Here is a 10000-nt window from a genome sequence, read left to right as displayed (position 1 = left end):
GGAATCCATTCCGCATTTACTGAGCGAGACGGGTGCTAAGCAGACAGGGAGGTTGGGGGTTGTGAGGGGATGGGGGGGATGCCAGTGAGAAGAAACAGTGACGTGAATAAATGGTAACCTACATACATGACGACCATCAGAACACTTTGATCACAGGGCCGTTAGTTACATTGCGTGACGATAGTGATGTGGTCTGAGACGTGTGGGTCTGTCGGATTGTAACCTCTTCCTGCTCTCTCTGTGTCTCTCTCTTCCTGCTCTCTCTGTGTCTGTCTCTCTTCCTGCTCTCTCTCTCTGTCTCTCTTCCTGCTCTCTCTCTGTCTGTCTCTCTTCCTGCTCTCTCTCTCTCTCTCTCTTCCTGCTCTCTCTCTCTCTCTCTCTCTCTCTTCCTGCTCTCTCTGTGTCTGTCTCTCTTCCTGCTCTCTCTCTGTCTGTCTCTCTTCCTGCTCTCTCTGTGTCTGTCTCTCTTCCTGCTCTCTCTCTCTGTCTGTCTCTCTTCCTGCTCTCTCTGTGTCTGTCTCTCTTCCTGCTCTCTCTGTGTCTGTCTCTCTTCCTGCTCTCTCTGTGTCTCTCTCTTCCTGCTCTCTCTCTCTGTCTCTCTTCCTGCTCTCTCTCTCTCTGTCTGTCTCTCTTCCTGCTCTCTCTCTCTCTCTGTCTCTCTTCCTGCTCTCTCTGTCTCTCTCTCTTCCTGCTCTCTCTCTGTCTGTCTCTCTTCCTGCTCTCTCTGTGTCTCTCTCTTCCTGCTCTCTCTGTGTCTCTCTCTCTTCCTGCTCTCTCTGTGTCTCTCTCTCTTCCTGCTCTCTCTGTCTGTCTCTCTTCCTGCTCTCTCTCTGTCTGTCTCTCTTCCTGCTCTCTCTGTCTGTCTCTCTCTCCACTCTCTGTGCCTTTCCTTCTCAGACTTCATTTCCTTTGCTAAATGGGTGGCGAACATGCCATTTTTTTCTCTAATTTTAGCGTGCGTGTGTGTGTGTGTAGGGGGGGGGGTGTCTGTCTGTCTGTCTGCCTGTCTGTCTGTCTGTCTGTGCGAAGTGGACGCTCATTTGTGTGTGTGTGTGAGAGAGAGAGAGAGAGAGAGAGAGAGAGAGAGCGAGAGAGAGAGAGAGAGAGAGAAGAAGAAGACCTGTTTCCTCCCTCTATATCCTCCTCTAAACTTGGAACCATGTCCTAGGTGCTGTTTGTTTGAATGAGACCATAACCTGAGATCCCATTCGTAACTTGCATTCATAGTTTGTAAAAATACCACGACAGCAAATCAAGTCTCCATGGCAAATATATGGACACATTAAGGAAAAAGAGGAAGTAAGCCAGTGCCCTCCACTTCTTTGATGACTCACTCCCCCCCATGAAAGCTGTGCATAATTTCATACGGATAAATTTGGTGTTACAATACTGTAATCAGTAGAATAGTATGGCTGTATTTCTGACATAGTTCAACTGAAAAGAGCACTTATCCAGTCCCCGTCAATATCGTGCATTAGAAAGTGTTCTTGGTTGTATCGATGTGTATTTTTTTTTGCGAACAATTTCGCGAACATCACGCTTTCAGTACGAATCACCTCTACTTCCACAGTCACTTCCTTCCTTCCACGTTCCTTCCGCTGTGACGTCTTCGCTGACATCTTGCGGTCACTGAGGCTTTGATGCAGGCATGAGATCAAAGACAAAACATTCAAAACCAAAGACACGGGGACATCAAAGAAAACTATAAAGGACACAACTGCCACTAAAACAAAGCCTAGCTTCATTACAGTTATTGATCTGTGCTTTTATGGGTGGGGGGTGGGGGTGGGAGTTTTGTGACGATTCATGAAACGAGCGGTTCAGCAGACTCAATTAGCTGGATCCGTTCTCGGAATAAATCGATATTCTGCAACGCAGCATGAAGGGGTCCATTCTGATTGGTTAAAACTGAACTCTGCGTTTAAGTTCAACAAGAAACTTTGCAAACGGAAACATCAGCGCACAAACCAAACATCACAAGGGTTTGTTGAAAGACTCCTGTGTGGACAAAACACAGATTTGTTGTTGCACGTTTTTGTTTTTGTTTTAGTTCAGGAAGAAACCAACCTGATGTTCAAGTGAAAGCCACCAGGAATTGTTTCTTCTGCAGACGTGCTGAGAACAGTGAACATCACTAACAATTTCTTAAACTGGTTTCATTGACTTTCTTTAATGGTAAAGGAGGAAGTGGCGTTTATAGTATCAGAGGCTACAAACTGTTTATCAAATCTGACATGTGTGTGTGTGTGTGTGTGTGTGTGTGTGTGTGTGTGTGTGTGTGTGTGTGTGTGTGTGTGAAAATGATTTTGTTGTTGTTGTTGTTGCCCTAATCCCGCTTCCCCCGTCCCGCCTCTCACACACACCCTTCCAATATTATGTTTTTTCTTTCTCCAATCACTAACACTCACCCTCTCCATTTTACATTTTGTACTCTATCTTTTCCACATTCTGTTCTCCCTCTCTGTCTCTCTCTGTCTCTCTGTCTCTCTCTCTCTCTCTCTCTCTCTCTCTCTCTCTTCTTTTCTTAGTCCCCTCCCCCTTGCCCCCCCAACCCCCACCCCCTCCACCTCAACCGCCCCCCTTTTCATTCGAATATACAGAAATGTGGATTTCAAATTAATACTAACAATCATCATTATGATAGGAATGATAATAATCCAAATAATAATAATATTAATATTAATATTTTATTTTCAGTCTAATGTCATCATCTTAGATGAAAAGACTATAAATAAATAAACGAACTTTGTCCAGAAATGAAATTTCAAAAAAAAAAGGAAACTGACTAAAATCGATGGCACTTCCAAAATAGTGCACCTGACTGGGCCAGAGTGTTTGAATATCTCCAGCAGCTTTAACACTAAAAGGGCGTTCCCTTGCAGGACTGTTTTGTTATTCCTTTCACAGCCTGAATCAGATGGGTATTTAAAACGGTCAATAAAAAAAAAACCATCCCCATACCAAAAATAATAGGTGTTTTGTAGTTTTCGTCGCTTCAAGTTGGATATGATCAGTTCGTTCAAATCTTATGGTCCTGGCTTTTGTGGAAGGAAACTGACTTTGATCGCAACACTAAAACCACGGTCTCGAACTTGATACAGAAACAACTGTAAACATAGTTGTTGTTCTGGGTTTTTTGTTTGTTTGTTGTTTAGGATTTTTTGTTTGGTTGGTTGTTTTGTTTTGTTTTTTTGTTGTTGTTGTTGTTTGTTTGTTTGTTTTGTTTTGTTTTTTGTTGTTTGTTTGTTTATTTGTTTGTTTTTTAATCAGCAGCTGTGTAAAGAGCCGTATTTGAGAAGGTAGATAAGGAGAAAAATAATCTCTGGAAAGAAGTTGCCACAATCGTGAAATAAATACTCTTTCAGCACACGCAGTGTCTTCTTCTCCCAGCTCGCTGCTGGTGCAGAGAAAATCGGAAGACCGCTGAAACTCTTTAAGGACTGCGTGAGAGTTGGCATCAGGACCTGCAGCATTCCCATCCACGAGTGGAAACCCCTCATCACTGAACGCAGCGACTGGCCGTCTACAAGGAAGTTCTAACGTATGAAGATAGGCGTCTTCAGGACCTCGACCAGAAGTGTCAATCCCATCCACAGTGGAGTGGCCTAGAGGTAACGCGTCCGCCAAGGAAGCGAGAGAATCTGAGCACGCTGGTTCGAATCACAGCTCAGCCGCCGATATTTTCTCGTCTTCCACTAGACTTGGTGAAGAGTGGTGGTCTGGACGCTAGTCATTCGGATGAGACGATAAACCGAGGTCCTGTGTGCAGCATACACTTAGCGCACGTAAAAGAACCCAAGGCAACAAAAGGGTTGTTACTGGCAAAATTCTGTAGAAAAATCCACTTTGATAGGAAAAACAAATAAAACTGCACGCAGGAAAAAAATACAAAAACAAAAAAAAACAAAAACGGCTGGCGCTGTAATGTAGCGACGCGCTCTCCCTGGGGAGAGCAGCCCGAATTTCACACAGAGAAATCTGTTGTGATAAAAAGAAATACAAATACAAAGTGTCAATCCCATCCACAATGAAAGGAAACGAGGCCTATAGTATACTGATTCCTGCCCACAGTGCGGACGCATTTCTGCTCCTGCCTTTGGGCGGCGTTCTCACCTCCAGATTCACCGACGTCTTCATCGTTTGCGATGGATTTCCATGATGATGATGATAATGATGACAAGGATAACGACAATAGCGACGCCTGGCTCCTGATATCGAGTCCATCTTTCACATGATTGACCAAAGGAGTGTGAGAGTGTTTGTGTCACGCTAAATTATTAAGCAGACAAACTGGGTCATCAGAATTCATCCACGTATACTGAACAAAATGAAAGCTAAACAGTAGCCAGGAAGAAGCAGAAGAAAGAAACAGTTGTGACAAAAGCTGCAGAAATCTGCAAACTCAACGATCATCAGAAGCCAGTATCCAGGGAGCTGTTACGTTGCATAACGACTGGACTCTGGTGTGGTCTGGTTTTACACCTAGCCCACTTTTTGTGCATCCATCTGTCTCCCTCTCTTTGTGTCTTTCCCTCTCAATGTTTATGTACTTTGCTAAATGGATGGCATTCAGGCCATTGTGTCTCTGTTTTTTTATGTCTGGATAGGAGTGTGTGTGTGTGTGTGTGTGTGTGTGTGTGTGTGTGTGTGTGTGTGTGTGTGACTGCACGCGCGCACGCGTGCATGTGTTTGTGTGTGTGTGTGTGTGTGTGTGTGTGTGTGTGTGTGTGTGTGTGTGTGTGTGTGTGTGCGATTGGACGCGTGCAAGTGAGCATAGCTTTCTAGAAACAAGCACTAAAGATTTTTTAGCACCATATAAAAATGATAAGCATTTTGATGAAACACATAACCATCGGCACCTGTGATGCTCACCAGACGTTGAAAATAACAAGTTAAATAACCAGCCGTGTCAAGACAGTACACCTGTGCCAAGGTCGGTAGGAAACGTCTCACCATACGGTTTACGGGACTGTCCAGACTCCACGTTCACAAAGCCAGCTGTCTGGGAGTCTCTGCCTCTCACTGGGTAACCAGGCGGGCAGACCAGACTCACGGAACTCTACCGGCGTGTGCTGAACAAAATGGACGTCAAGGGAAATTGAAATTGAAATTCAAAAACACTTTATTAATCCACATGGAAATTAACGTGTGCAATCACAGGCTCGTTGTAGACACCAACATAAAAATGAATATATGTAGCATACAGTACACTAAAACAAGTCAGATATAAACTCTCAGTAGCTGACTAAAACAACCCCACACCCGCACACCCCCACACATGCGCACACGTTAAGACAATAAAGTATTGCACAACAATGTATACCGATAGAAAACATCCAGCAAATAAGATATAAATATTTAACTCTCACCCTCACCCCCCCCCCTACACATACATGTAAAGACAAGGTAGTGTACAACAATGTCTAAAAAAAAATCCAACAAATAGATCGTATATAAATGTAAAATGCACACACACACACACACACACACACACACACACACGGGAAGAGCCAATGAGAAGAGGGGTGTAACGTCATATCCGGCGCCAGTGAATGGAAGCTGACAGGCACCAGCGTAATCAGAAGGCAGTGTGTTCTGTGTGATAGCTGTCAAACAGCTCTCTGTGACGACGTGAATGAGGCCTGTGAAAGAGACCGAAATGATAATGACTGGAAAAGAACACAACAACGATCGCGCCATTCCTGTTCTGACTGGCAAGAACTGATTCATCCTCTTTAGCAAGCTGGCAGAATAAACCAAATTCACGTTGATTTTGTGCAGCAAATTAATGTGTGTGTGTGTGTGTGTGTGTGGTGTTTGGTGCAGCATCTGTAACGGAACCATGACAGGAAATCAGCTGTCGTCAGCTACACAAATGAAGGCAGCTGAAGCGAAGGTCCCTAGCACACGAGCGATGAAGAGCAGAGAAGCTTGAAATACAAATGCTTGGAAACCTGCTGGAGGCAAGCAAACTGTTCCTCGCCACAGAAATCCTGAAAGAAATATGACGTCATCAGACTTCAAGCTGGGTTTTATTTGCGAGAATCGAATGCTCGTGGCAACACTAATGAGGTAGCTGTGGAACAGATCAAATGATTATGGTTTGTACAAAACAGACATTGTTTTCCTTTCTCTCTCACTCTCTCTCTCTCTCTCTCGCTCTCGCTCTCAATGAGGTAGCTGTGGAACAGATCAAATGATTATGGTTTGTACAAAACAGACATTGTTTTCCTTTCTCTCTCACTCTCTCTCTCTCTCTCTCTCTCTCGCTCTCGCTCTCTCTGGCTGGTGTCAGTATTTCGGAATTTTACATGTTTTTGTTTCGCTTTTTAAGTTTTGATTTTTTTAAAACTTTAACTTTAACTTTCTTTGTCAAGATATACGCCTTTGTCATTTTGTTTAACCTCTGTCAGTTTGTTAGAAAGGGTAAATGCCATTTGTTGCAGTATCTTTTTCTCTCTTTTTTCTTGAAAGGCTTGTTCATAACAGTGGAGCATTGGCATGGCGAAGAGAGCACCTTCCTTTGAAGCGAAAAGCCCTGAGTTCGAATTACGCATTAACAGCGATTATTTCTGATCCCATAGCCTCCTCCACACGTTGAGTCATGTTCACGGTGCAACTTGAACTCACGTAGCGCACGTTGAATCACTCTCAGGGCAGCAAATTAGATGTCACTGGAAATATTTTGTAGACAAATCTACTTTCATAAAGGCATTCAATTGAATGCATTATATTTTTTGGTAAAGTCTTCGTCTGTCTGCGTGACAAATACTTATCATGTTGTGATCTTCAGTAAGTATTAATCCAACCCGTTCTGGCGTGTGTTGCACTGTATTTTATTATTTTGCAGACCTTTGCTTTCACAGATAGGATCTCTCTTCCCCTTTTAACCCCTTTCCCTTTTCAGTCTATGACCATATCGTCGGTGAAGTCATGTGGTCATTATCTCTTTGACGTGGACTTCAAAGACAGACACTCCAAAAGGGGGGACACAAGGACATCATGCTAAATAAAAAGGACACAATTGCCATTGGGGAAAAAAAGTCTCGCCTATTTTCAGTTATTAAATCGGCCTTCAAAATTGAGAAGAGAGAGGCTGGAGACATTGTTTTTGGAACAACCTGCACAGCATACCCAATCAGTTGGATGTCCGGGGGTTCGATCGATATCTTAGAATGGAAGACACGAGGGTCCATTCTAATTGGTTAAAAACTCGACTCCGCGTTTTTGAGTTCGGTGAGAAACGTTCCAGTGAACGCTACAACGCATAAACTGGCGATCACAGTGCTGTGCTGGCAGACGCCCTGGTGTGAGACATGTTGATGCCACACATTTTTCGTCAGCCCAGCAGGAAGTCTACCTGACCTTGGAGTGATTGCCACCAGGATTTGCCTCTTCCTCTTCCGCGTCACATGCAGAAAACAGTTATCGTTCCCAGCATTTCCCTAAACTGTCGGTTTTCATCAAAGCAATGGGAGAAAGGGCTGTTTTGTAGTGTCAGAGGTACTCCAACAGACACGTGTTTTGGGGTTGGTTTTTTATATGATGGATCATCAGCTGCATCATCCAGACTTGGGGGCTACAACAAATCTGCAACTGTGTTTGAATGAGCGTGGTTTCTATGTCTCTGTGAGATTAGAGATAGAAAATAGAGCACCCTTTCTGAGAAAAACCTGTTGGCTTTTTTCTTTCTTTTTTTTTCGGGGGGGGGGGGGGGGGGGGGTTGTGTGTGTGTGTGTGTGTGTGTGTGTGTGTTGTTGTTGTTGTTGTTGTTTTCGTGACGTTCTTTACAACAACAAAAAAGAAAAAAAGACCTTGGTCAAAATCAGCGGAGCTTCAGCCTGGTGAGCGAGAGAAGGCAGTTGATTTTCATTCCCTTTAAAATACCTTTGACATGAAAACGGGTTCCATCTTGAGAGGGTATTGTCATTCGTTTAAAAAACAGTCTGGTTCAGTTCGACATTCAAACGACTAATAAAACATCTTAATAGCAACGACTGTGGGAGTTACATGGTTTTCTTCACTGAAAGTTCATGTCAGTTGTATATCTGCATTGTATTGTATAGTATTGAATTGTATTGTGTATTGTATTGTTACAACAGGTTTCTCTGTGTCAAATGATGGCTGCTCTTACACGGGGAGAGCGCGTCGCAACAATGAAGCACTATACATATTTGTGTTCTTTTTTTCCTGTCTGAAGGTGAAATTTGCTTTACTATTAAAGGAAGACGTGGAGGGATGGCATAATGGACTGAGCAGCACCCTCCCACCTGGGAAGCGTGAGTCTGTGTGTGTGTGTGTGTGTGTGGAGGGGTGTGTGTGTGTGTGTGCGTGTCTGTAGTGTGTGTCTGTGAGTGTGTGTGTGTGTGTGCGTGTCTGTAGTGTGTGTGTGAGTGTGCGTGTGTGTGTGTGTGTGTGTGTGTGTGTGTGTGTGTGTGTGTGCGTGTCTGTAGTGTGTGTGTGTGTGTGTGTGTGTGTGTGTGTGTGTGGCTGTACCAGCCTGATGTTTTATGTCTTCTTTTTGTTGCTGGAATCGGTTGTTGTTGTTTTTTAATGAAGCTGAATCGCTGTTTCATAAGTGTGGTGTTGATTACTTTAATACGATATCAACCCGCCCGTATCCCTAGTCTCCATTCTTCTCGGTGGCTTCTAAAACAATTACTGCTGCAGCTACCACCACTGCAACTACCACTGTTTCTATCAATGCTGTTGCTGCTGCTCCTACTACTATTACTACTCCTACTACTATTACTACTACTACTACTACTAATGTTGTTGCTGCTGCTGCTACTGCTACTTCTACTTCTACAACTGCTACTACTACTACTACTACTACTACTGGTGGTGGTGCTGCTGCTGCTGCTGCTGCCTCCTCCTCGTACTCCTCCTCCTCCTCCTCCTCCTCCTACTGCTACTACTACTGCTGCTACTACTACAACCGCTAAATGCATCTACTAAATGCCACTCCCATTACCACTATCACCACACTCTTTTCACTCCAGAGAATACAAATAAGGTTTTACCTCCGAGGAGATTGCGGCGAAGCTAAGGAAAAAAAATAAAATCTCGACATTCATTTCACACAGCCGCCTAAAAGCAGCATGCAAACTGATGGGGGGGAAGAGACATTGGAGATGAAGGCGTGGAGACGGTACACTGTGAGAGGACAAGCTGGTTGGCTTGTCAAGTGGGTAAGCCTGCGTGGGAAGACAAGAGTGAAGAAAATAATTAAAAAATAAAATAATAAAAAAGAAGAAATAATCTGTTTCCCAACTGTGTATTGTTTGGGGGTTTTGTTCCTTCCCACACAACGCACACTAACCGATTTTCGCTGAAAGGAAAACTCAGCTGAGACTTGGTGATTCCTCTTTATGGCTTAATGTCTGTAACTGTCACACTGTGTGTGTGTGTGTGTGTGTGTGTGTGTGTGTGTCGTGTGTGTGTGTGTGTGCGTGTGTGGTGTGTGTGTGTGTGTGTGTGTTGCTGTGTATGTGTCTGTTTCTGTGTGTGTCTGAGTGTGTGTGTGTGTGTGTGTGTGTGTGTGTTCCTTCCCCCCCCCCCCCCCCCCCCCCCCTCCCCCCCACACCCCTCAACACCCACCTCTCGCTCCACTTTCTTTATCTCTCTTCCGGTTTCTAATCGTGGGCGTTCAAAGTATTGGTTCCTTGTTTGTCTCACATTCTCTGTATCGCTATTTGCCTCTGTTTTCGTCTGTGTCTATTTGCCTTTTGGGTCTCCAGCACGTACATATATATATATACATATACATATATAACTATCATAGATAGATAGGTATACATATTGACAGATATATATATATACATACATATACATATGTATATATAAAATTATATATAGAGAGAGAGAGAGAGAAAGCGATGAGAGAGAGAGATGATTAAAAAAAAAGGGGGGGTGGGGGACAAAAAACAACAACACTGTCCGACTGCAAATATTTCGGCGTTTGCCCTCCTCAATTCTTGTGACTGAAAGTGACGTATTA

The sequence above is a fragment of the Babylonia areolata genome, chromosome 24 (assembly GCF_041734735.1).
Source record: "Babylonia areolata isolate BAREFJ2019XMU chromosome 24, ASM4173473v1, whole genome shotgun sequence".
Lineage (NCBI taxonomy): Eukaryota > Metazoa > Mollusca > Gastropoda > Neogastropoda > Buccinidae > Babylonia > Babylonia areolata.
The sequence above is the reverse complement of the archived record's forward strand: the minus strand, read 5'-3'. Positions refer to the sequence as shown.